The sequence below is a fragment of the Thermobia domestica genome, chromosome 10 (assembly GCF_964235325.1).
Source record: "Thermobia domestica chromosome 10, izTheDome1.hap1.1, whole genome shotgun sequence".
NCBI lineage: Eukaryota > Metazoa > Arthropoda > Insecta > Zygentoma > Lepismatidae > Thermobia > Thermobia domestica.
In genome coordinates, this window is record NC_137463.1 from 74,416,293 (window position 1) to 74,442,186 (window position 25,894).

Here is a 25,894-nt window from a genome sequence, read left to right on the forward strand (position 1 = left end):
GTAGTAGTAGTAGTAGTAGTAGTAGTAGTAGTAGTAGTAGTATAGTAGTAGTAGTAGAAGTAGTATATTTCATATATGCTACATTTCTGAGACTTGAGTCTTGATAGTACGTGAAGTTTAAATCAAAGGTTATGTTACGGACGGCAAATGATGGCTTAACACCAAAAACATATTCTGGCCGGGACCAGAGGTTAGTCTGTTTTATGTTTATTAAACGTGTTTAATAATTACAGCAAATGAAATATGTTTATAATAGAATGTGAAAGAATACAGTTTTAAAAGAATTAAACTACGTCAACATGTTAAAATAATTAAAAGAACCTAATTAATCAGCCACTTTGTACTCTCGTTTGCTTAACTGGATGAACCGAGGCCTAAAGGAAAAAGAGTTTTCTGCCCAAATCTCATAAGCAGTGGGATATTTTAATATTATAGAAACTGACCCTCCTTTCGCTTAGAAGTGTAATTTTCAAGACGCTGAAACATATAGTATTTTATTACTTTTAGTTAAAAGTTCAAATGCCGAGTTCCACGCATCTAGCTTAAACAAATCCTTCCTTAATTTATTTACATATTTTCTGAGTAAGTAATGGGGAAATCGAACATAAAAAAATGTGCTCCCTTTGCTCTTTCCCTTTTATGTGTTCAATTTTCAATTTTCAATTTTCAGTTTTTTTTTTAATAGGAAAGCTTATATGCCAAGTTTTATTTTACTAGCTTTAGAAACTTGCGAGATACACTACCCTTTAAAAAAATCTTACCCCACCCTTTTTACGATACTTATTTCCAAAAATTCTTTCTTATGTACTGCTTTAATAAGAAAATTATATTTTATAACTAAAATTTATCGACTCTACTTGTAGTAGTATGCCCAAAAATCACTCATCTTTACTCTTTTATATAAGAGTACAGAAGATAAATACAGTCAAACAAATGGACTTCCATGAACAGTTTCCGATTTCTTATAACTAACTTATTCGTACATTTCCCACAAGCTGTGGTTTTAAATTTACGCTCTGTCAAGGTCCAGGTTTCAAAAAGGAAGTAACTGGAAATACAATAATATTATGTATTTATGTACATGTGTAATATGTATAAATTTATTGTCTTATTGAAGCTTTTGTAATCTGAAAATAAACTTTTGATTTGCTTTTAATATATAAAAATCAAGCTCCCCTAGAAAAAATTGCAGGCTACACCCCTAAATGACTATGTAGTAATTTCTGCAAAAATGGCACAGGACCTAAAATTTAGGTCTAGTGCCTATATTTTTAGGACTTGTGCCGTTTAGAACTTATGAATGTCACCCAATGTATTGCATAGTAAATGTTCTTTGTTCAATTTTAAATTTACTGCGTTCTTTATGTATACCGTTGGTATTTAATGTTCACTCGTGAAATGTCTTGTGAGCTTTTGTCTTAATTAAGTAAACTTTGGTGGATTTTTGTCTTACTCTTAATAAAATTCGCTCCACACAGTATATATTGAAATTCTGAATGTTTTCTTGCTTTCAGAAGTCTGGTAAAATATGCTTTTTAAACATTTTTTCAATTTTTTATTTATTTATTTTTGTTTTAGGAATTTGTCTTGGGATTCTCGTATCTCCATTCGAAAGAAACGAATTTCTTAACTAATTATGTAATTAATTCTTAGAATGAAATAAGTTGTATTATGTAATTCACGTATAAATGCAGAACAGATAGTGATAATAATAATCTTAGTAGTACAAATATAGTTGTTATTGTTGGAATTAGCTACGTTCGTGACATTATTGCCAACTAGTTGCTGCATCGTCGCAATTTCGTGGGGTGGTGGCGAATTTCAGAACTAAAGCAAGTGAATAAAAAAGGCACAAGACCTAAACGGCACAAGTCCTAAAAGGCAGAAGTCCTAAACGCCAGAAGTCCTAAAAATCATATCGCGGCACAAGTCCTAAACGGCAGAAATCCTAAAAATCATACCGTGCCACAAGTCCTAAACTGCAGAAGTACTAAAATTCAGGTCTAGTGCCTATATTTTTAGGAGTTCTGCCGTTTAGGACTTCTGGATGACACCCAACACATCATGCTGCCTCAGTGATGGTTTGGTGGGGAGTGAGCTACTCAAGCACAACCCAGCTGTATTTTTGCGAACAAGGTGTTAAAACATCTGCCAAGGTATACCAGAACACAGTGCTAACACCTATAGTGTAACCACTATCTGCTACCATGTTCCCTGGAGAAAGGTGGACCTTCCAACAGGATTCCGCTCCAGGCCACACAGCGAAACCAACTTAGGACTGGCTGGCGCGGAACGTCCCTCACTTCATTTCTACCATTGATTGGCCTTCTAGCAGCCCGGATCTTAACCCGTTGGACTACAAACTTTGGGCAGTACTTCAGGCAAAGGTCTGCCATAAACGGCATCCATCTGTCGACAGTCAGAAACAATCTTGGCCCGAGCAGTGAACAATTTTCCCATGGACAGTTTTGGGTAAGTTACATGTAAAAATGTAACGCGTTACAAGTTACTTTACTTTTTCCTAAAATGTAACGCGTTACTTGCCCCCAAAAAGTAACTGTTACTTTACTTCGAAAGTAACGCGTTACTTTTAGGTCTGAAACTTAGAATATGTAAACAAATGTTATCACTTCAATTTTCAGTACTACTATTACTATCGCTTTTATTATTATTATTATTATTATTATTATTATTATTATTATTATTATTGCCCTTTCTGAATTGCTTTATGTAAATGCAAGGACACATTTTTACTTGACAGCTATAAGTTATGAATATTTTCATATAAGGTAACATTGGCTAAAATGCCATACTGCGTTACTCGTACGGATGGGCTAGGGTAACCAGACGTACTGATTTTCGCAGTACAGTACTGTTTTTCAAAGAGCTGTCCTGCGTGTTGCGAAGATGTCTAGGAAATCGAGAAATATCCTTCTTCTTTAAAATGTCCTGCGAAATGTCCAGAGTTAATTTATTTGCAATATCTTAATGTTTCATTCTTTATTCACAATATTTTGAATCAAACACACTCTTTTCCTGAATGATGAACCGCTGTGTTTTTTAACACTACTCAGAAGACTAGGGATGGAGAACAATCAACAAACCATTTTTTACAATACATCGCTTTTACTGAGAAGGCCTTGTTGAGATATCGGTAAAGTAGGAAAGGTTTCTTATTGAACTTATGACAGTGATGCTAACCAAGTTAAATAGAAGTTCCTTTGTGCCGGTCTAAATTTTCTTTCATTTCTTAAAATAATACCACGCTTCGAAATTTATTATTATTATTATTATTATTATTATTATTATTATTATTATTATTATTATTATTATTATTTAGCCCAACACGAACTTTGACTGTACGTTCATAAAATAAACCAATTTGTTATTCATCAAAGCATTTGGAGTTGTGTTTAATTCCTTTAATAATTTTGTTCAGTGCTTCTTCTTAACAAAAATGTTCATTAACTTAAGGTTAACATTAATTGAAATAATGATATGCGTATTGCCGACGCAGTAAGATATCATATACAGTACTATTATACTTGTGTCCTACTTTTCGATTGTTAGAATGTGGTCATCCTACGATGGGCACGAGTGAGTACGAGCGAGTATTCTTTGAAACTCGATTCGACTAAAAACAGACATCTTTGAACGCGATTCGAAAAATTTCCTCCAACTCGACTCGAATTCGGGTCGAGTCGAACCAAATCTGGTTTGTAGTTTCGAGTATTCTCTTCAAGTATCTTGCATAGACAATATAGGTTATCAATGATACTAGTACTACTACTAGTACAACTTTTATTATTATTATTATTAATAATAAATAATAATTATAATTATAATTATAACAACACTGTGTTTAAACATGAAAGAAACGCGGTCTGTGTTTGAATACTAAAAAACTAGTTGATTGCTAACCTCGGTAGTCGTGAATTCTAGGAGTCAAGGATATTGTTCACGAGCTTGTGAATTTGGGTTGAGGGTTTAGGTTGAGTATTCGGGCTCGAGCCAAACATTGTTAAAAGTTATAGGGCACTGGCCAAATATCTTACAATTGTACACAACTTGAGCAGCTGGGCTCACAGCTCACTCACTATGGACCCGAACCGAGAAGTGAGCCGAGCCAACAGCTCACCGAACCGTGTCAGCAAGAGCCTTCGGCCCAGATGAGCCGAACCGAGCAGATGGTTCATCCAACCAAGCCAGCTCGAGCCGATGGTTCACCCCAAGCGAACCGGCTCGAGCCATCGGCTCAGTTATTACTTCCCAACTGAGCTTCTTATTAAAAAAGTCTCTTGTGGTCTCGATATCGAGACGAGTAGACATGCGAGCATGTTTCCTCTAGTGAGCAACATTAAAAGTATTCCATATTACTACTTAGCTTACATTTCTCATGGCTTTCGCTTTCTAGTGGAATCAGGCCATGATTTCAAAACGAGTTAAAACGTAATAATAATAATAATAATAATAATAATAATAATAATAATAATAATAATAATAATAATAATAATAATAATAATAATAAATATAAGTATTCCATACATATACAAATGCTTTTGACCAAGCACACAAGAAATTATATTTTGTCCATTTAGCACTATCATTCTTTTGTCACTCACAATTATTAATATTCATATAGTAAATATCTTATAATTCTTATATTTTAAAATCAATTGACAGGTCTCTGATTGCTTTTATGAGAAATAAATATTTGGTTTTATAGATACTACGCAGTGGGGATGATCGTGCGTCGTTTCGGTCCTATGCCGTTTCGGTCCTGCGCCGTGTCGATCCTGTGCCGTTTCGTTCCTATGCCGTGTCGATCCTGTGCCGTGTCGATCCTGTGCCGTGTCGGCTCTATGCCGTTTCGATCGTACGTATTCTATGCATATAACTTGCACAGGCATAGAATCGACAGGAGTTTATAATTTGTAAGAGCAAAGATTAAACAGATAATAAAAATATTATTTTTTTAGGCACATGATTAAAAGTTAAATTATTTCAGAGCAGCGGCGTGAGAGCAAAACGGCACAGGATCGACACGGCATAGGACCGAAACGGCACAGGATCGACACGCACAGGACCGAAACAGGTTTCTGAGCTGAATTGTCGGTCGTATGCCGTGTCGATCCTGTGCCGCATCCCCCCCTGTATATAGTCTTACTAATATGACATTATGTTATAACCTACACTCAATACAACTGTAGTGAATACCGTCTCCTTTAGCCTGACCGGCATATCCGTGGGACGTAAAACTCAAAGATTTCATTTTATTTTCATTTCAACTGTAGTGAGTAGAATGTATCTATATAATATTAATATCATCATTGTGGTCCACACTGTTCATTGGGATAGCAGACGTTTATAGAGCCGCAAATAAATACCGAATCTATAAATAGCTGCAAAGCGGAAGCAGATTGGAGAGTCATAGTAACGATATTTCATGCAAAATAATATTGTCTAGCTCACTGCGTTTCCACTTTTCGATTACTTTTGTCTATTTAGAAGATATTACAGAAAAACTGTAAAATTAGCTGTAGTTTAATTTCGTCCCAATCAAGCCCCTTGCAGATCTTCTCTGCTTTCTTCTGGATAACTATGCTCAAAGCCCCACTTCATGCTTCTATATTGGAGGTTGCATCATTTCTCATTTCAAGTTGTTTTTATTCAGGTTTTCTTTTGGTAAAGTTTCAAACGTTTCCAGAGATCCAATGTAGATAAATACAGTCTGAATATCACCCACGACTAGTAAGTATTGCCTGAACTTCACTTTCAAGGAATCGTTGAGTTTTTTCAGGCCAAGTTACTAGAGTAACTCAGGCCAAAATGGAGTGCAACCCTCAGAGATTACATGAGGTGTAGTACGACGCAAATTCACTGAAAATCATCAAAATATCGTTGAAAAAAGTCACTGTTACGCTAAAATAATTATAAAATTTATAAACATTATACATAGCGTCTTTTTACTGCGACGTGAAAAGATTTCGATACTTTACCTTACTACTGTATGTAGTCGCTAGTGCCGATAGGTCTAACACATTCGGATTGCTGCATATTAACTTATACAAGAGAAATTTACTTCTGTAGTTCTGAACACTACAATACATAACAAAATAAAGTGCGCTGTTAATATATAAAAACAAAGGACTCAGATGCCTAAAACGAATAATTTACGCTCCCGTTCTTTCCTTTAGTGAACCATGATCACTATGAAAATGAGTGGCAAGGATATTAGCTCTAAATATTATGAAAATACTTTTTGGTACTACTTCTAACACGTAGAGCGTAATACCTTTAATTTCGCGATTTAAAAAGTATCGCCGCTTATGACTGTAATTTCTTGACATGTTACTATTATTTCGCCAGCTTGTCGTTTCATGTTTTCTTCTTAATGAATCCACTGTTACCAGCCCTTATTTCATGTCATACCACAAAAATTACGAGAAAGGGCAGCACAAAAGTTCTATCAGCATACAAGTACAAGATACCCTAACACTTTACTGTGAAGTCTAATTAAATTAACTAAAGGCAATGGCTGGGAAACAAGTTCTTCTTTACATGCAGAACTCTGAAACAAGGGCCCCATTAAAACGGGGATGGGAAACAGGTGCCCCATTACATGTAGGGCTGGAAACGGGGCCCCATTATGAGAGGGACTAGGAAACGAGGCCCCATTATAGGTGGAACTGGGAAACAGGGGCCCTTTACAAGCAGAGTTGAGAAACTAGGCCCATTACAAGCGCGGTCCTTATTACTTACTTCATAAGAGCCTAGTGCATAACAATACAAAACACAGTTGTATGTGCGTTTTATCTTATTTGCTTTCTCTTATATTTTGGAAATTGTATTATAGACAGTTTTTGTCTTAAAAATTTTGGGAAGGGGGAGGGGGGCAAGAGAGTGGAGCCCTAAGCTATAGCCTGTTTAGCTTATACGTAAATCCGGTACTGTATTTTACGTCCCACGATTATGGCGGTTAAGCTAAAGGAGACGGTGATGATGAGAAATGAATGAAATAAGGAATGAAGAAAGTGGGAGAAAACGGGAGAACCCCGAGGAAACACACGCACACGTGTTTGTCCACCACAAAGTTCACTTGGCGCGAGCTGGGATCAAATCAGGTCCCAATGCACCAGAGGTGAACGCTCCACCATGGGCCACCGCGGCCCCTTGAGCGTGAGTAAAGTCGATGAGTTATCAGATAATATGAAGTTACATCTAAAAGCAAACGAAGTTGATACTTTATTCGCGAACGTAGCAGAGATTAGGTTGGAAAATGACAGATACGTTAATGCAGCTGCACCGATACAAACATCATGAAGTTGTAATTTATATCAGCGGGGGCGTGGTGGCTCAGTGGTAGAGCGTTCACTCTGGTGCTTGGGGTTCCGGGTTCGATCCCAACCCCCGCCAAGTGAACTTTGTGGTGGACAAACACCGTGCTCGTGGGTTTTCTCGGGGTTCTCCCGTTTCCTCCCACTTTCTTCATTCCACCATTTCACTCATCTCTCACAATCACCGTCTCCTTTAGCCTAACCGGCATAACCGTGGGACGTAAAACTCAGAGATTTCATTTTGTAATTTATATCGATAACCAATTTCCTTATGTAGTTTTCGATTATTAATGAATTTCTGTACGTTTGGAACGCGAAAACGACGTCCACGTGTACGTTTGGCCAACACATAATACTGATGCACTCGCTAACTATGCGTTCCAGGTCCTCGTGGGCTAGATGGATATAAAGATTTAGTACAGTGCAATTAACCAAAAAAGGGGCAAAACCCGGACATTCAACAAAAACAAGCCGAAACCTTTTCTAAAATGATCATGATACTCTATTCAGTAACTTAGAGAAAGTCCCAAAAATCCCACGTCGGGTTTCGTCACTATGGCCGCCATATTGGATAGACTATTTCCAAAACCAAAAGTTTTCATGGAGACTTAGCATTCACTTTCAATGGCTATAATACAGATTGTAAACACAGCAGAGATATGAACCATACCTTGTTGGAAAGATATTTAATTAGTTGTTCTTGTATGAAAATTGAAGAGATTTGTGTTTTCCCGAAAGGGAAATTCTACAAAATTTCTCAGAACAGAAGTGAAAATTTGAGTTTTGGGATTTTTATTACAACACTGTAGGGAGAAGAAACAATAAAGCAAACCGAATCCTTTCCTAAAATAATCATGATACTCTATTCAGTAACCCAGAGAAAGTCCCAAAAAATCCCGCGTCGGATTTCGTCACTACGGTCGCCATATTGGATAGCCTTTCCCAATGCCAAAAGTTTTCGTGGAGACTTAGCATTCACTTTCAGTTACTATAATACAGATTATAAACACAGCAGAGATATGAACCACACCTCGCTGAAAAGATATTTAATTAGATGTTCTTATTATATGAAAATTGAAGAAATTTACGTTTTTCCTGAAAGGGGAAAAAGGGAAAATCTACAAAATTTCTCAGAACAGAAGTGAAAATTTGAGTTTTAGGGTGTTTATTACAATATTGTAGGAAGAAGAAACAATAAAACAATCCGAAATCTTTCCAAAAATGATCATGATACTCTATTCAGTAACTCAGAGAAAGTCCCCCCCCCAAAAAAAAAAATCCCGCGTCGGGTTTCGTCACTACGGTCGCCATATTGGATAGACTATTTCCAAAACCAAAAGTTTTCATGGAGACTTAGCATTCACTTTCAATGGCTATAATATAGGTTGGAAACACAGCAGAGACATGAATCATACCTTGTTGGAAAGATATTTAACTAGTTGTTCTTATTATATGAAAATTGAAGAAAAGGAATAAAGGGAGGGGAAAAAGGGAAATTCCACAAAATTTCTCAGAACAGAAGTGAAAAACTGAGTTTTGGAATTTTTATTACACTGTAGGGATTTTGGGATTTAGGATTTAGATTTCTGGGCTTTCGGCATCTAAGGCCATTGAGCTCTTCATGATATGAGGGATGACGTCCCTCGGCGAGCACACAATCCGGGGAAAGGGAAGGAAGAAAGGATTGGGGAAGCAAGGAAGCGGCCTGGGACCTATAAGTTAGATACCACCCCGGCATTTTCCAGGTGTGAATGAGGAAAACCCAAGAAAACCTCATTCAGGGTGGCTGGCCTGAAAAGCGTGTTACACTTTATCGACCGAGTGACCCCACCGGGAATCGAACTACATTGTAGGGAGAAGAAACCTGAAATGTGTACAAAATTATTGGCTACACCCTAATATTAATATCTTCTAAAAGCTGGGATTTTGAAGATTCATATAATGCATTAAATTCTCTCTTGATCCATATTGTAAGATTTTTGCCTCTACATCCACAAGTTTTGAGTGCAGTTATCAGTGAGTTGGTATTTGCAGAGGCTTCAATAACCTCTACAAACCTAAATATTGGTTTCTTTGGAGAAAGGAAGAATGTGAAATTTCCTGTAATTTGATATAGTCCTTTCATGTAGGAACAGTCGAAAGAAATTAACATGTATCCGCAAACATTGGTTAATTCTTCTTTAGTCAGAAAGTCAATCCAATTCCCAGGTTGAGACTTTTTCTAGTGGTTGTAATATTGATTGAATTTTTAAATAGCACATGCTTATTCATCCACTTAGTCATCATCATCCTATGGAAGGCAATGGCAAACCACCATGGGTTTACTCTGCCCTAGGACCTTCGGGTCAAAGACGTGCATTCAGGCAGAACACTACATCATCGTTATCATCAATTCAGCTAATGATCCTGCAAACTAGAATCTATCTTACTAACACAAGAATTCCCGTTTGTAAAACAAAGCTACTTCATAGTTATGCAAAGTGAGAAGTTTTGGTACGGAATTTGGAGTGACCTGACAATTCAACAAGTTTTGATGAGGGCTATGAAAAGTAGTGATAGCCTCACCTGGGGACGAGGAATTTTGCTTCAACTGTTACTACATGGGTTCATTCCATGAATGCATATTCAAGAATAGTGGAAGCTGTGGAGAAATCCACTGATGCTATCTCCGCCTCCTCTGAACAACATGCTGACTTACGAGAGCCTCGTTCAACTCGTGACACCGAAGAGTCTCTGTTTCATAAACTGGCTCCGAGAACATAAACCATTCGAGAGATCATCCCAACTTACATCAATATCTACTGATTTGCTAACTGATGAAAAAGTAAATTATGATAAAGCATTAGAAGTTAGACTTGTTGTGATGAAGAAGATTGAGAGAAAGAAATTCAGTGAAACTCACCTTAAATGCAAATCAAGTGTGAAGTCTTTGGGCAGTTTAACAAGATCAGTAGCTGTGCATAATGAAGCAATCTATGTAAACCCAAACTAGCTTATGCACTGCATGGTATGCTCAGTTAGCTTTGAAGAACAGTTGTCTGAGATTTTCAAATATTAACTATCTGCGTATCCTCGCTCCTTATTTGATGAAGGAGGTCTAATGAGGAAAAGTACAAAATCATCGACAATATCCGTTTTGTTCTGAACTCGACCCAGAAAATAACAAGTAGTGCCGCAAAACAGAGTGTATCCTACATAGTTGATGGTGGTCATTTCTTGCATTGTGTTGTATCGTAGTGTCCAACCACGATCAAAGAAGTATGTCAGCAAAATACTGCATACGTTGTTACTCATTACGGAAAATCTCTTGTCGTTTCTGAAGGAAATAACGATTGTATAAGGACAAAAGATTAGGAGTATTTGCGACGTGCAGGAAAGACTTGCCTCATAGACATAGAATTAGAAGATAATATTACTGTTACAGTAGGGCAGACTGAATTTCTCCTAAATCACAGCAATAAAATGAGATTCAGCCATCTTTGGAGTAAGCATCTCCAGAAATCAGGATGCAAAGTACTCCTGGCCAAGGCAGATGATATGCTGATTGTAACAACGGCTATTACAGAGGCCAAGATAGGCCTTACAGTTATTTTGATTGGTGAAGACAAAAATTTATTAGTTCTTGTTGCCTTGCTCCACCAGACACATCTTTGAAAGTGATAATGCCAGGAACGAGGACCTACCCAGACAAGATTCACCATATTGGAACTACTCAAGATGATACTCCTTCTAATTGTACAGAGCTTCACATGATGCGAATCAGTTTCGTCAATTGATCGAAAAGGTAAAATCTTTGCATACAAAAGTTAGAGTAATAAGAGTAAGTAAACTAAGTACTTTCAATAATTCTCGAGTGTCAGCTGAAGCTGTTGCTTAAGCTGGTGAATCTTTTCTTTCTGTCACTGTATGGGCAAATTATATCGGGAACTTGGACATTTTATGTCACCAACTTTATGAGAAGATAATTGCCAAACAGCCTATACATTTGCAATTTAACTTAGCTGTACTTCCTCCTACAACAGGAGCCGCTTGTGAGCATTCACATCGAATATTTTATCAAGTGCAGCAGTGGCGTGGTGTTAACATGGACACTTTACGCTAGGGTTTGAGGATATTCATTAGTTATCTACGTCCCATACCAACTTCGAGTTCCACTGCTCCTGAAGAATTACTACATCTTATCTCTTGTTGCTGCACCGACGACTGTGAAGGAAGTCCTGGGTGCCGGAGAGATATGTTAAAATGCTCAATCATGTGTATGTACTGCGTATGGCATGGACGTACCAACAAGAACATAGAAGATGAAGTGGAAATGGATGGAGATTTGCTAGTTGCCGAAAAGGATATCGAAGAAGAGACATTCCAAGATGCCAAACATTCACGTAAACGTAACTTACTTCCAAATCAAAATTATCTAAGTTTGAAACCTTTACATAATAAAGGATTATTTTTCGGCCTTTTCCTAGCTCAAACTTTACGAATTTTTATACGTTACTAAACATGATTTTTTCAACAATTTTGTATACATGTAAAATTCCTCCACAATAATCTCGCTTCCTAAGAATAGAGCATTTTCTAAAATCCCTTAAATTTTGGGATTTCCCCCTTTTTCCCTTCCCAAAAACAGTTAAAATTGAAGTTTGTAAGAGATATTGAAGCCTCTTTAAATGCCTATCCATTGATAACTTCACTCAAATCTTGTGGATGCACAGGTGAAAATTTTACAATATCTGGATAGGAGGGAATTTAACACATTAGGTGAATCTCAAGTTTAAAATCCCCCAATTTGGAATGTGTTAATATTGTGTATTTTTAACGTTATACTGAGAAAGGTTTAGTCAACAATTTGCAGATATTTTATGTTTCTTCTCCCTACAATATTGTAATAGGATCAAAAGACAAAATTTTTCACTTCTGTTCTGAGAAATTTCGTAGAATTTCCCTTTTTTCCCCTTTCGGGAAAATGTAAATTTCCTCAATTTTTACACAATACGAACAACTAATTAAGTATCTTTTCAATGAGGTATGATTTATAACTCTACTGTGTTTACAACCTGTATTGTAGTCAGTTAAAGTAAATGCCATGGCTTCCACGAAAATTTTTGGCGTTGGAAATAGGCTATTCAATATGGCGGCCACAGTGACGAAACCCGATGCGAAATTTTTTTGGGACGTTCTCTGAGTTACTGAATAGAGTATGATCATTTTAGGAAAGATTTCGGATTGTTTTATTGTTTCTTCTCCCCACAATGTTGTAATAAAAATCCCAAAACTCAATTTTTCACTTCTGTTCCGAGAAATTTTGTAGAATTTCCCTTTTTTCCCTTTCGGGAAAACATAAATTTCTTCAATTTTCATACAATAAGAACAACTAATCAAATATCTTTTCAACGAAGTATGGTTCATATCTCTGCTTGTTTACAACCTGTATTATAGTAATTGAAAGTGAATGCTAAGTCTCCACAAAAACTTTTGGCATTGGAAATAGGTATCTAATATGGTGCCATAGTGACAAAACCCGACGTGGGATTTTTTTGGACTTTCTCTGAGTTACTGAATAGAATATCATGATCATTTTAGTGAAGGTTTCTGTTTGTTTTTTTGAATGTCCAGATTCAAACCTAATTGCACTGTACTAATAATAAAATCACATTATTCGGCTATAAAATACCGAAATGAACTTATCTCACACTGAGTCTAACAATACGTTACACATAAAAGGATTCAAATACATGAATGACTAACAGATTATATTCTTTGGTTTTTCAAGCACAAACATAGCACACAACATTAATGGAAAAAATAATTAAACATATAATAGAAAAATAATTAAACACATATATATTAATAAAACATAATCAGGAGTTTGGTCATTCCAGAACTAACAAAGTTGAGCAATCAACATACGGCTTATGTGCTCCTTTCATCAGTAAGCGCACCATATAATGTTTCGAATAAATAGGCAGACTTGTTACAAGAAGAAAGTTCCTCCATCTCAAACTATCATGGGGTAAGTAGCTTGCCAGGTAAGTACAATCATATTTTCTGTTTATGAAACACCAGCGTTATGGCTGTTGCGACAAGCAAATTGACTACCATGTAGGTTAAGATGTTAAGTTAGACGTAGTTGATTATTAGCTGTTTTGTTCGTAATTCTTTCTTTCTTTTATTCTTAGGTAATAGTTCGGAAACTACATGTCAACACGTGGTTCGTCGCAGAAGAGGTAAATATCTTTGCATTTCTTTAATTTTCACTTTCTATACTTTTATTACATTAACTTCTATACATATACTTTCCTTACTTACTTAATATTTATCTACATATTTAATGCATGGAATATTATGTATAACAACATTTTAAGTTTGTTACCCGCTTTATACTTTACTTCATATTTATTTTACTTCATTTCTCTGTTCCAGATACTACCGGCTAACATTCGGACGAAAGAAGAACCAATTAAGTATTAAACCTTAAGCTGTCATTTACTATATACTGTATACAACCATAGATGAGAAGAGTGGGTATAGGCTGGTTTCCACCAGCTACCAGCAAACACAAATCTCCAGAACAGCAGAAACATATGGTAGAATACCAAAAGCAAGAAGAAAGTAGTCATCTTAAATGTTCACATGTGTTAGTAAACATGCAACTTAAAAAAAAAAAAAAAAAAAAAAAAAAAAAAAAGCACAACAGATAAGACCATCCTTGACACTTATAAGACAGATTTATTTTACTATTGATCCTACTATGTTAGATTTGTTCCGCAGATTATGAAAGTTTCTTGTCCTATAGATTTTGACGTAGGAACTTCAAAATATGAAATTTAGGACATGAAGTTAGTTTAAGAAGTGGCTTCGTGGGAAGAGAATCTCCGAATCGGTCAAATTACTTACAGACCTATCATGTTCATTATTACAAGCCACCAAAATAACTATAAAGCCTTTGAATAGACTTTGTGCAAGCACACTGCAAACAATTTCGAATAGCCTAGGCGGAATCTCTGTTTATATTCTTTCAGTAAATTAGGAAAGCACCAAATGACAAACACTTCTTTCGTGTTAAAGTGGGTTTATAGTGAACTCGCTTTACTAGATCAGGGCCAGATCGGGCCCTACGTTCTTTAAACTGTCCAGAAGTCTTTCCAAAATTATCTACTTGGTAATTCCGATCATCTACTGAAGGTTTCTACGCAGTACCGTGCCATGAGGGGGGCGAGCAGGGCGACGGCCCCGGGCGCCGAAGGGGGCGCGAAATTCGGGAGGAAAAAAGAAAAGACAAGAAAAGAGAGAGAAATTATGTACGGGAGCGCCGCCGTATACTCTCGCCCCGGGCGCTGATTTTCCACGGCACGGCACTGTTTCTATGTATATTTTCTGATCTTGTGCTGGCTGAAGCAAGTATTTCTAAGAAGTAATATATATCTGCAACAGTTCACCAACTCTCCCTTTACTTGCTCTCCGCCGAAGCCATACTTGCCTACGACCCTATGTTCCTGTCGTTCTCCATAACAATATTAAAATCTCTCATTTCAAGTACATAATTCCTTCTATATGCTCTTCTACATTCTCATATTTTCCCATAACTTCTTTGTGTGAACATACGCAAGTATCACCACAAGATTTCCTTTCCTTAGGTCTTATAATGATCTACCATCAACATGTTTTGCTTTTGTTGACTTTTCTTTCAAGCACTTACCAGAGATTTACTAATAATACCAAACCTAGATTATTTTGTTTCTCTTCTTTTTTTCTATTTTCCTCTCTGTAATATAGACGTAACTTTGTATTTTAATTCTTTTTTCTTCTTCTTGATTTTTACGGAGTTCGGTTCACCAAAAGTCTTTATATGTTTATCATGTCTGTCCGTCCGTCCCGAGACAAAAGTCCCGAGTACTACTTGATCAATCATCACCAAATTTGGTCAGAATGTACGGATCAAAAGTTAGGAATAAAGTTCGTTTTTTGAGCCAATATCGTCCAACCGTAAGTGGTAGAAATTAATATACCGCATATAGCTTAGCTCGTAGCTAGAAATTAAAAACTAATACAAATTCTTAGTATTCGTTACACAGATATTTATTATACCTGCAATGTAGGACGCATGCTAAAATATTACTATGAATGTACTTATCTGATACACAGGATTTTCAATGAGTTATGACCCTTTTGCTAAGTCATTGTTGTTAGCAAGCAAAAAGTTTGGTGGATTACTAAAGAATAATAGTTATCAATGTTAGTATTTCAAGGGTTTGTGTTCACCATGGTGGCTGCGTAATTACTGACACAGGATATGTATTGAAATAGCACCGTGGTGGTGTTCCCATTTCCGCATTTCTTTGTTTATCCACCCAATTCTTTAACACCTCTACAGTCTCATTTTCACACTGCAAAATTAATACTATCGTGTAATTTAAAACCATTTAACAGCGACTCTATATCAAAGCAGTAACACGGGCCTGTGTTAACCATAACACTGGACACGAAGTAACAAGTTGCAGTGATCTGGTACCACCGGCCTCTTTGTTAAAATTGAATTGTATTAACGCCATCAATTTTTGTTGTGTAAATACTCTTACGACAATTCGCTAAGCTTTCCACTACTGTTTGAATTTTAGTGATTAACAGAAAGGTAATGAACGCCAACAAGATTTTAGAGAGTGAGCCAAATAGTATCTACAAAATGCTATAAATTAAATAAATTAATAACTGTTCCCCAACCTTTCCCTACAGACAATAAATTTGGGTGCGCAGTTTATGATCTCATAATTGTTAGGCACGCCTATTTATACATTGCACGTAACGTCTTTAAAACAAGTATTTGTTCATGTAATACGCGAAGTGATCAGAAGCAAGGTTACAAAGCCTGCTGTGAAACGTGTATATTATTTCATACAACCAATACATCCAACAGATTGTACATATATTAAATAATTTTTTGACATAGTCACCATATCGGTTAAGGCACTTATTGCATCGTCGGATGAGTTTGAAGATTCCCTCCTGATAAAAATCCTGTCATTGAGTGGTCAGCCACATTGTCATGAAGTGTTTCACTTCTTCGTCTGAAGTGAATTGAATATTGTGCACAATGTGACGAATGCTTCCGAATGACATTCCCAGTTCTGCCATCAGATCCAATAACGTGGTCCTCCTACTGTTCTGAATCACGCGAGTTGTGTTCAAATCTGTTGATGCCGTGCTGGGTCGTCCACTGTGCTCTTCGACGGTGACGTTTTATCTACCAGCTGCAAACTTTCGACACCTCTCTGCGACATGCTGACGAGATATTACAATCTCTCCGTAAATCTCTGCCAGCTGCCAACTTTCAGGCGCGGTTACATGTTTCGTTCACAGAAATTGAATAACTTGAGCAGACTTCTTCGCGAGACCAGTTTTCCAAACTAGTCACCATTTGTGTTTACCTGGCTGAAATTCTGCACAGTTATCAACTACATGTACACCGAATGACATTACCGCACACTCCTTATTCCACTGTAACACTCCAGAAATATCGGTCTTGAAACCTTAGTTTCTGATCCTCCCTCGTAGCATTATGCAGTTAATACCTGACTACTTTCTAATTTTTTAATGTTTTTCACTGGCTTCAAAATATTTAGTAAAATTTTAAAAAAGTTTCAACTACAAGTCTATTTAGTTTCAACTATATCATTCTTATAAGACAATGAACTTAATCTGGACCTTAGAATTCTACAGAAATAAATTCTAAAAGACTTTAAAATGAGGTTTTCAATATATTCAGTTTATGCTTTATTAAGAGACAGGTGACACATTTTTCAATGAAGGACAAGCAAACTCCGTTTTAGCACGGAAATATACAATTATCATTGACGGCAGTGTGAAATATGATTACCCAAGCATCTGTCACAGGCTACAGACGATCAGTCACAGACGTCACATTTTAAAAAATATTTATCACATGAATTGCAACTTCCCATGAGAAATATCACATTTGCAAAACATGTTTACAGTTGTGTTGAATATCAAAGATATCTTCGTGTAATCGCCGATATCTCAAAGCACAGAGGAAATAGCTAGCAACTAAACATCTTACATCACTGTAAGTATTAAATAGTTTTATATACTTAAAATGAAATATTCCATGCGATTATTTCAAAATTTCACAAATTTATAACGAAATTTTACGTCCTTTCAACTTAATTTCCAACAGTTGTTCAGATTTCTTCCCACACTTTATTATAAACTAACGTTCTTCCCAAACTTTATTATAAACTAGAAATTTTCAGTTTTCGATACTCCACCCTTACAGTCTTTTCACTTTGTAAAGTTTGAAAATGAAATGAAATGAAATCTTTCAGTTTGGCGTTTCATGTTTATACTCTTGAAGGTAAAGAGCAAACGATTAATAAAAGTGATTGATTCTGAAATAATTGGTGGGTTGAGAATCTGGGAGGAAACGGGAAAACCCCAAGAAAACAGACATTGAGAGGAAACGGGGGAACTCCGAGAAAAAACAGACATAAAGAAGTCCATCACAAACTCACATGGCCCGGGACCGAACTCTCGCACCAGAAGTGAATGCATTTTGTAATGTCTGTCTGCAAATAAGGAAATATGGATTTGTCATTGGCCTTCGTACAGGACCATATTTAGGGTGTTCTTTATCAACTGTTAAATCGCAGAACAAAGAGGAACAGGAATTGGAATTGACTCGTGTAGCTCTCAATACGACAGAAATTATCACCGTACAACTTAATACTGCAATTTATTTGATTGTTATTTTCAAACTGCTTCAAATACCCATCTGAAGAACCGCATTACTCTGTACATGAGCTGTTCCGGCAAACAAATCAGTGGAATAGGGAACAAAAAAGTCCAAAACTGAATTTGAAAAATGAAATCTGTAGTCCTTACGTCTCACGTCTATATCCTTTACGCTAAAGGAAACGGATGATTAATGAAAGTGAATAATAATGAAAGAAATACTGGAATGAGAATATGGAAAAGAAGGGGAGACACTTGACAAAACCCACAGACAAGATGTTGTCCACCATAAATTTACATGATTTGAGATCGAGCAAGGACTTTTTGAACCAGAAGTTAGCACTCTGCCACTCAATCACCGTGTCCTCCTGGAATGTGAATCCACTCGATACTCACATTTGTTAAGATAAACTTTGCTGACCATGACGGATGTTGAGTAAATGCCTTAAAATAGGAAGAGACTAATCCAAGAAAGAAAATGCGTATAGTCATCTTTTCTTTCATAGGGTTTTAGTAGAGAATTCGACTGGTTGGACTGAATTAGAGTGTAAGAGTTTATTACTAGCGCGCAAAGAACGGGCACTGTAACTAGTTGCTAACTAAATTGTAAAAAAGTGAGACTTATTTACATGCTAATCGTCATTTTACGTTGCAACATTTAACGAAAGACGAAATTAGTCCTGAAAAATAACGCTAAATACATAATGAATTTAAATCCATATTTAAAGAAAACTGAATTGCAAATTTCCCCATTTAAAGAAAAATAATAACATATATCATTAGTAAATAGACAATGGCCCGTAACCAGCTCAAAAGTGTAGGGGGGGACTATCCAACCATATTATAGTTCATTTGCAAGCCTACCGTGAAAATTTTATGGGTACCAGTAAAGATTAGGGGGTTCCGAACCCCTCTAGACCATAGTGGATACGAGTCTGAGTAGAAAGTATTGATATGCATAGCTCAAGGGATGATATATTTACTATAATTGATAAGTTCACTCGTATTTCGGTAGCTCGTGCCAATATTGCGATAGCTGACACTAGATCAATATTTCCCTCGATTATCGCAAAACTCGAATTCATAATCATCGCGAGTATTTTGTGAAGCCAAAATGTGATTTTTCGGAATTCACTCATTTGAAAGTTGTATTTGTTATTAAAATCAGGGCTTTGTGATAGCCCTGGCTCATAAAAGGAAGCAGTTTACAATAAAAAGGTTAAATGAACAATCCTTAAAAGTGCAAATTAAAATCATTCAGATCTATTGTACTGATTTAAAAAAAACAACATACAATTAATTTCAATATTGAAATCTCGTATTAGCGAAACTTTTTTTTTTTATGATGAGCACTTCTTTTATATCAAACCTCTATTTAGTGTAAGGTAAAGAAAATCAAGTAATTCGTTAAGTAGCTATACTGTATCAACCTAGGTATATTTATTCGATACCTCTCCCCTTCCAAACAACAAAATCGATCCATCTGACACTACCATTCTACATATATGCCACAAATCAACCACACAAGTGAAGGATTAATCATTCTGCATATATGTCAACGGCCAAGAACGTAAGCAAAGTAAATTTTAAATGAAATTTGCAATTAAAATATTTGTACGATACATTCCTGACCAATGACTGGATCTTACAATTAACCACACAGTGTAATGTAAAACATTTGCAAATTCACCTGTGAATATAAACAGTGTACGTGTTGATAGATAACACACAGTAGTTTCATACTATCAAACAAAATAAAAAAAAATAATAATATGAAGAGTCTTATAAACTGTGCCAAGTGTTACAAGCAGTTACGATTACGTAGGCGATAGAAACAGAGTGACCTTGGCTACATTTTTATTTCATTCTGACATTATCTTTAAATATTTCGTTATCAAGTGTTTCTATGCGTTTGTCATCTTCTAATAAACGGATTAGTAAGTATCTACTAATAATATCAAATAGCTATATAAGTAATCTGCATGCAATGTCATAGCAATATCTAACATAAAATTCAGATCGTTCAACTCGTCATCTTGAATAAAATAATAATAAAACAAGTAAATTTCGTTTCACAGTGTGAAACTAAGTTAACTTCCAAACTATAGGAATTCAATACTCAAAATTGAAGCAGTGCATCTATAACTACTGGTTGCAATAAAGTAATAAAATCAAAGATAGAACCTTTTCCTCGGATACTGAATCCATACCAAAAAGCCATTACTCGTTACCATTTACTCTTTTTGTTCTAAGGTGATAAAAGTTGAAACCAGAAATCATTAATTTGAATACTTCTGGTTTGAATACAGAGTTAAGGAAGGAGATAGAATTACTTTTAGGAAGCTGAATCGATTGCAAGAATCCGTTTCTCGATATATCTTACAGTTTTTGCTCTAAGGAAACCGGAAGCAGTATTAAATTTCAACCACTTCCGCTTTCGGTAGAGTATTACGGTACGTGTTGTGATTTTATGTTCTCTTGAGACCCTGAATCGATTGCAGAAAATTGCTTGTGGCTATCCATTATAATTTTTGTTCTATGGCGATAAATGTTGAAACCGGCAGTGGTTAACTTAAAAAAAAAAAAAAAAAAAAAGTTTGACTATAAAAAGTTATCGAAGATAGAACTATTCTTTGGAAGCTGAATCGATTGCGAAAAGACGCTTCTCGGTATCTCTTACAGTTTTTGCTCTGTGGAATCGGTATTAAAACCGGATGTAATAGTAAATTTGAACCACTTCTAGTTTTAGTAGTATTGCGGATAGTTTGGTATATTGCCTTGAAACGTTTGCAAAAAAGAAAAAAAATCATTATCTATTACCGTTTTCGTTCTACGGCGATAAACGTTCAAATGATTAATTGGTACCACTTCTGGTTTGAATAGAGGGCTAACAGAGAAGATGGAACCTATTTCTGGGACGGTGAATCGATTCCAAAATACCGCTTCTTGATCTCTGTTACCGTTTTTGTTCTGTATCCTGTCGATGGATAGAGAAAGACGATCTATAAAACTTTTGCCGCTTATGCGTAGCACAGTTAGAAAGTCTATCAATGTGTGTCTGTCATCAGCTTTTCACACAGAAACGAGACATCAAGAGCTAGCATATTTGTACGCAGACAGCTCCTCAGAGGATTAACATACTAGCAATTGATTTCCTCTTTATTTTTTCAGGTTCTGAAATAAGACCCGGAAACGACTGGTGCTTACAGCTAGTAACTCTATAAAGAGGGTTCTTTGCAAGTATGTTATTGACGGTAGCATTCTCAAATATTCCTGATGCAGACTAGGAAAATGCCGAAATCATTTATACGTGTATACGCTAATGCAGTCCTAAGTCTTTCCTTCCCCCCATGTTCGATTAGAATTTATGCATATAAAAGTTGGGGGATTAGTTGAAACAGAATTTAGCATCCCTTTCAGCATTGACGATATATCGTCAGCGTTCAGGCAGAAGTCTCCAAGTCCAAAAACATACGAATGGAGTTAGGTACTTCTTCAGTACGAAGACGATATACAAGGTGAAATATACGACGTTCTGATACATGTTATGAGGCTAGATGAAGCAGATGGCACTGTTATGTTAAGGATAACCACGCTTAGCATCACAATTTCAACTGCTATATCTGTTACGAAACACATGTGGGATACTGTCGGGATTCGAAGCGCGCAGAAGACGTGTACGCTAATCATAGCCACAAAAGAGCTCTGTTCGAAAAATGGCAGAGCAGAAGAACAATGCTATGTAGGGAAACTTACTATTCAGAACAGAAAAAAAAAAAGTCCTAGTAGGTTTGGGTAGAAAAATTTCTTTTCAAAGCTACAAGCTCCCTTCAGATTGATGAAAAAAGTTCGGAAGCTCTTTGTATAAAATTATTGGAGTCAGTTCAAACAGTTCGAGAAATTATACAGAAAGAAGTACAAGTTCTATCTAAATATGGAAGTTTGCGAACGTTGTGGTGTCTACAGCACGAAATATGTTTTAATAATAAACCCTCTTAACCATGCACCACTCGCGCGGTGTTAGGTATCAACAACCCTCGCGTGGGGTCACACTGACCCCACTTTATATTAAACGTATTTTTTGTGTAAGAAAAATGTTGCAGTAAACAACTAACTAATTGTTGGCCTTGAAGTAGGCAATGCAACAGACAGCTAGTAGGGTGGCCGGGTCAGAATTGCCAACTGTCTAGGAAAACCAAACAAAAAATATCCCTCTGGGGTCATATTTACCCCGCGCGAGGGTTGCAGGGTTAATAATAATAAAATAAGTGTATATAGCACATTCAGTCATGAGCTTTCCAGGTGCTATCAAAGAAGCTTATAATACAAAGATTGTAAATGACACCCACAAACCATCATTAATGTTGCCAACGAGACGAGACATTTATCATTTTGTCTCAAAAACGAGCCGGGAAATGTTACTAGTCTCGTAAGCAACACTAGTTTACGCAAGTCTTAGGTCTTAAACACTGTTTTTAGTTAAAACATTCACAGTACAAAAACTATAAAGTGATAAAGGATTAGGATTAGGAATGAAATTTCTGGGCTTTCGGTAGCCATGGCCATGTTAGCTCGTCAGGTATGAGGGATGACGTTCCTCGGCGATCACAATGTCCGAAAAAAAAAATGAAAGGAAATCTTTGAATTTTACGTCCCACGGTTATGCGATTAGGCTAAAGGAGACGGTGATTATGAGAAATGAATGAAATGGTGGAATGAAGAAAGTGGGAGGAAGCGGGAGAACCCCGAGAAAACCCACGAGCACGGTGTTTGTTCACCACAAAGCCCACACGGCGCGAGCTGGGATCGAACCAGGGACCCCAAGCACCGGAGGTGAACGCTCTACTACTGAGCCACCGCGCCCCCCGATCACAATGTCCGGGGGATTGGGCAGGAAAAAAGAAATGGGAAAAGAAGAAAGGGTCCTGAGACTATTCTGTGAGGTAATGCCTGGTGTGAATGAGAAAAAAAACTCATTCGGACCAGGGACCGCTCGCATCAAAGGCGAAAAGTGATTGTAAACACAATGAAAGAGCATTTATCAACGTTTAAAGATATATAGGTCATTGCACAATATACTCCAATTATAAATGTAGTTTAAATCTAGATCTCGGAATTTATATGATAGACTACATGATCATCGTACTCTATTTCGTATAAAATTAAACATAATCTGAATACATATTGCATTATGAATGTTTACTTTCTTCTTGTAAATAGGTTACATAAAAATAATGAAGGTCCGAAGTTAAACCCTCTTCATATGTCACTATGTGATTTAATTATTGTAGATTTAAACTATTTATGCAATATTATTTATCTATTAAATAGCTCAAATTATTTATGTAATAGTCAGCTATTTTTTTTAATTACGGAATTTGCTTATTTCCACGTTAAAAAGTACGAAACCGTACTTCCTCCTCTATAAATTAATTTTTACTGAGCGCTTTTAATTTTTTTTTCTAATTGTATACTATTATTTCTTTTACATTATGACTTACAACTTTAACAGGTCAGAAGTAAGTATCTTTGCATTTGATATACTATATACTCCGAAAAGTTTTCCTTGTTAAAATCAGTTACAAGTTGTTCTGTGATGTGAACAACTTTAATGTTTCTTTGCGTATGAACACTGATTAAGCAATCTGCGTGATACGTATCTTTATTGTAATTACAACTAATTATTCGACAGTTATTCCTATACAGTATTTGAATGTCTTATTACTATATGGGAAATTATGCCAAGATTAGTTCCAAAAGTCAAGTACAAAACGAGACGAGAAAAAAATACTTCGGGAATCGTGACGAGATGATATGAGAAAACCTTATCTCGTCTCGTGGGCAACACTGATTATCACATGTCATACATAACAGTACTTCAAAAGGCTTTCAAGCATTATGACAGTAATAGTCCAATTTTCTATTTATTAAAATGCATGGTTTATATGTTTGTGGTCAAGAAAAGTTTATAAATGTTTTTGGCAATTCCTTTCGAGAATAAGATCTCGAAAACCACAAGTCCTAGAAACGTGCCGTTTTCGCTGGTCGATTCCAAATTTTGTGTAGATTTGCCAGTTCACATTCAAATTTTCAAAAAGCTTGTCTTTATTTTTCTATTACACATTTTAGGCGTCGTTTTGACCCTATCCCTTGTGACTACGTTGATACCCTTGTGAAAGGCAACCAATAGAGGGGCTATGTATAGGGCGTTGATAAGCATTTTAGACGCTTTGCTTTAATCCGAATGACAAAACTAGGGATGGCCGAAATTTTCCCGATTTTACTTTCCAGATTCCGGAAAGTAAACATTCCGAAATTGGCCATCCCTAGACAAAACCTATTGCAAGCTGGCAACTTCGAAGGCTTGTGGGCCCACAATGAGGCGTACTCGAATATTGAATTATAAAAAAAAAGAATATTTGCATTTGGTATCATCTATCTAAGAATGCCACAAACCCACCCCAACGTTCTATAGATCCTATCTTAAAATACAACATTCACATGTTTGTCTATAGCAATTCACTCCCTTTGAGAGTCTTCACGCCCTTTACTTGTGTTCGTAAAGGGACTTACACAGATATAGTGAGAAGAGGGAAGGAGATTCACGCTCATATTAAAACTCTGCGCTGTGTAAATGGCGCAGGTTCAGCTAGTAACTAGTAACATTTTGTAAAGTGCATGGAATTATTTCCATTTTAATTACAGCTGATCCATCTATAGTTTTGAGCCAGTAACTTATCTTAATGTGTTGTTGTATTTATACTCTGAATGGCCTAGAACGTCAATGTGTTAACGTCTTTCTTATATTGCTACAAACTCACACAACAATCACATATTTTTTTCTCGGCTACATGTTTGCTACATGCGAATAAATTTTAGCAAGAGAATTATACTATACGTAAATGGCTGATACATGGAACCTTAATCGACTCGATAGAATAGTGCATAGCAATGGGTCTATCTGTCCAAGAATACGTAACTCCTCCCAAAGTCATAGGTACCGGCTTGTAGAACAAGGTAAATTTACGGATTTTCCTGGGATACAGGGAGTCGAAATATTTTTCTCTGACATATGTGCTGCTTTTTTGGAGGGCAAACATAGAAAAGTGTCACTATTCATCTCAGCGACTCCGAAAACTATGGATTCGACATTAATATCGGTAGTTTTCGATCATTTTCAAATATCTCTCTCACTCTAAGTTGCACCGTCAAAGTGAAATGATAAAAACCATCCCACGCTTGAACCTCATCTATGTTGAAAATTTGATCGAGATCGGTCCCATGGCTCAAGTTATTAAGTTTTATTTTTATATATATCTCCTACCTCTCCTCTACGCTATGCCATCAAAATAAAACGATAAAAGCCTTCCCAGGCCTGAACCTCGTTTACATTGAAAATTTGATCGAGATCGGTCGGGTAGTTCAAGAGTTATTACGTCACAAACATAGTGACTTTCATTTTTATATATAGATATATTCAAATTTCCCTACGAAGTATGCAACCAAACCGTGTCTACACTTTAGGTTGGTTGCATAATGTGCAGTGATCTCAATATAACCCAACTCCTTGTCTGGTGTACACATAACACTGCTACTTGTTATACACGTAACGAATCACCCGAATAAAAATTCTAGCACGTTTCTTTTAATACAATGTAATTTATAGCGAAAAGTTTCTTGCCCCATTAACTAAATTACTAGAAGTCAGCAAATACGAAGTAGTCTTAGGAAAGTACTAAAAAAGATATCTATTACTGTTGCGATACGTGCTATTGCAATAAATAAAGTGAAAAGGGCAGCATGGGGAAAACTGC

General features: G+C 36.3%; 1 protein-coding gene across 9 annotated transcripts in view; it reads right to left on the minus strand.

Annotated features, from left to right (window-relative positions):
- ATP7 (copper-transporting ATPase 1) overlaps nt 1–25,894 on the minus strand; it is a 361,543-nt gene that overhangs the window by 266,255 nt on the left and 69,394 nt on the right. The window lies entirely within an intron of this gene.